This window comes from Mustela putorius, unplaced genomic scaffold (assembly GCF_011764305.1).
Source record: "Mustela putorius furo isolate JIRA1106 unplaced genomic scaffold, ASM1176430v1.1 tig00003834_pilon_pilon_pilon, whole genome shotgun sequence".
Taxonomy (NCBI): Eukaryota; Metazoa; Chordata; class Mammalia; order Carnivora; family Mustelidae; genus Mustela; species Mustela putorius.
This window is the reverse complement of record NW_025421987.1, coordinates 101,314,006-101,317,385: the sequence shown is the minus strand read 5'-3', so window position 1 is coordinate 101,317,385 and position 3,380 is coordinate 101,314,006.

Here is a 3,380-nt window from a genome sequence, read left to right as displayed (position 1 = left end):
GCTTTACTGTACAAATAAATCTCACATGCCCATGCCTTCCAGAATAATAACACCAACACTACCATTAACAATATGATTACTGAAAGAGTTTAAGATTTCTCTTTGCTTTGTTTTGTTTTGTTTCTCCTTAGGGATTAACACCCCCAGCCCCAGGACGTATCATCAAATTATTGTACTTCAAACTAACTTAAAATATTTTCTCTTCATATGTGCCATCCACTTAATTTACTTGCTTCATTTTTCTTTATTTTTTAGGACTGCATTTTTAAATTTAATTTTGTCTTATAATTATGTAAAATATTTAAGTTATTTTTTCTTTTTTTTTTTTTAAGTAGGTTTCACACCAGCATGGAGTCCAACACAGGGCTTGAACTCACAAACCTGAGATCAAGACATGAGCTGAGATTGAGTTGGACACCTAACCCACTGAGCCACCCAGGTACCCCATAGATTATTTAAGTAGTCTGCAAGTCAGTTCTGTAACTTAGGATATATACGCTCCTCAACCCTGTTTCTACACTTCCTTATAACTAAGCTTGTAGTTTATTTTTCCATATCATAAGAAAAAATAAACCAATGACTTAAGACCTTTCCTGAAATGAGTAGCAGCATATTACATGCACATTTCTACACCTGGCTTTTTGCACTCAATAACATATTTTGGAAATCATTTTGAAACAGTAAACAAAGGTCTTTTTCATTCTTCTATGTAACTGTATTAGACAGCAGATGCACCTGTGTGGATGTCTTCAGTTTATCTGATCAGTTTTCTATTGATGGGTATTCGGATTGTTTCTAGTTTTGTGCTCTCAAAATAGTGCTGCAATAAATATACTACACCATGAATGAAATTTTTTTTTTGTCAGTATATCTTTGGAAGAGATTCTTATAATTGGAATTCTTGAGTAAACAGATATAATTTTGAGATCTCATTTCATACCCACTATGATGTCTATAACAATAATAATTTTAAAAGAACAATAACAAGTTTTGGTGAGGATGTAGAAAAATTGTTAACTCTCATATATTGGTGATGGGAATGGAAAAATGTAAAATGGTGCATCTGTTTTGGAAATAGTTTGGCAGTTCCTCAAAAAGTTAAACACAGAGATACCATATGACCCAGCAATTCCACTTCTAGGTATATACTCAAGAGAACTGAAAACACATGTTCATACAAAAACTTGCACACAAATGTTTACAGCAACATTATTCATAATAATCAGAAAGTGGAAAAAACACAAATGTCCATCAATGGATAAATAAAATGTGGTATATACATATAATATTCAGTCATAAAAAATGAAATATTGATACATGCTAAAACATGGATACCTCTTCTAATTGGTAATAATAAAAAAATTAAACATATCTAAAATCTTAAAAAAAAAATGGATGCCCCTTGAAAAACATTATGCTAAGAAGCCAGATACAAAAAGCTATATCTTATATGATTCTGTTTATATGGAATATTCAGAATGGACAAATCCATTGCTATGCAAAGTAGACTAATGATTGCCAGGGGCTGTGGGAAGGGGGCATAGAGAGTGATGGGTATGGGTACCAGGTGTCTTTTTGGGGTGATGAAAATATTCTGGAATTAGAGTGTGATTACTGCACAATCTTGTGAATATACTAAAAACCATTGAATTGTTCACTTTAAAATGGTGATTTTAAAAAAATGGTGATTTTAATGATAAGTGAATTTTATCTCAATAAAATTTTTAAAATTAACAAACAAACAATTAAGGGCACTTGGGTGGCTGAGTCAGTTAAGCATCTGTCTTTGGCTCAGGTCATGATACCAGGGTTCTGGGGTTGAGTCCCAGATCCTGAGCAAGGAGCCTGCTTCTCTATCTTTCTCTCTCTGGCAAATAAATAAATATAATCTTAAAAAAAAAAAAAAACTAAAATAAGAAGGATCCTTGCAAAGACCAATGAATAAAATGTACTATCAATTCAGGAGTGAAACTCAAACCTCTGTGCCTGGAGGATAGAGAGGAATATTGATAAAATTCAGTTTGGGAAAATGTGAGGGAAAAGTGTCTCCCATACATCATTGGTGTTAGTATAAACTGGCATATTCATTTAGGTAACCAATTTAGTGGTAATCTATCAAAAAAATAATAAAACACATATCCTATGATCCAGAATTTTCATTTGTAGGCATCTAAAATCAATATGTGGCTGGCACAGTTAGCACTCAGTGAATGTTCTTTCCTAATATAAAGGTGATAATCACAGGGAGAGATAATAAATTATGCAATAAACTCCTACAGCCAAATTCAGCTCTCACTTCTGCTTCTTTTTGGAAAAATAATAAGACAGTGTTTATACCATAAGGTAGTATGACCATGAAATTTCTTTTCATCTTTGCAAGATGCATAAAATGGAAAGCAAAATTTTCCCCTAAAATAGAAGGTCATTTCTAGAAATACTGAGTATATACTTAAAAGAAGAGTTAAAGATTCTCATGTGGAATTCCAGGGTCTTTTATTTTTTTTTTAAGATTTTATTTATTTATTTGACAGAGAGAGACAGTGAGAGAGGGAATACAAGTAGGGGGAGTGGGAAAGGGAGAAGCAGACTTCCCACTGAGCAGGGAGCTCAAAGTGGGGCTGGATCTCAGGAACCTGGGATCATTCCCTGAGCCGAAGGCAGATGCTGATGACTGAGCCATCCAGGTGTCCCTGAGTTCCAGCCTCTTGATAAGAGACCATCAGGTGCATGGAGTGGGGAGGGAGTAAGAAAATTGAGCTTGAGCCTCAGCCAAACCCCATGATGCTACAGAAAACCCAAGACATATTCAGAGTGACATATGCATGAAGCCTCATAAAAATCAGCTGTGGCTATGCAGCAATGGACAAACTCAATAACTACTGAAGGATGTGCCTTAGTGAACTCCTATCTTTAATTCTTTCTCCAAATGGAGATTCCCCTAAATGTAGTATTGCCGTGATTTGTAAACATTGTGCTTTGTTCATCACATAAAGTGTTCAGTGAATGCAGAAAAGGCCCAAGGAGAGGAACATCAGGTCTGTCTACTTCCAATTAATCATACCCAGTTCTTTCAGCCCATGAAGACATACCCTGAAGTCACCTAGCTCAAGCTGCAGGGAAAGCATCATCAACGAGAAAAAGCTTCTGAAATCCACCCCATAACCCAAAAGGTAATAAGTGAAAACTAAACCTCCAGGATACTCTTTGCATTTACCCTCCTCTGGAGCTGATCCTATGGACGCATGGAGTGTCCATCAGCTCCCCACCCCATGCCACTACCCCGCACATCTCACCCACCCAGCATGGTGAGACATGGTGGGGAGACAGGGATTGTGACATAAGCAAATGGCCTCAGGCTGATATATGTCAATGTCAGCTCA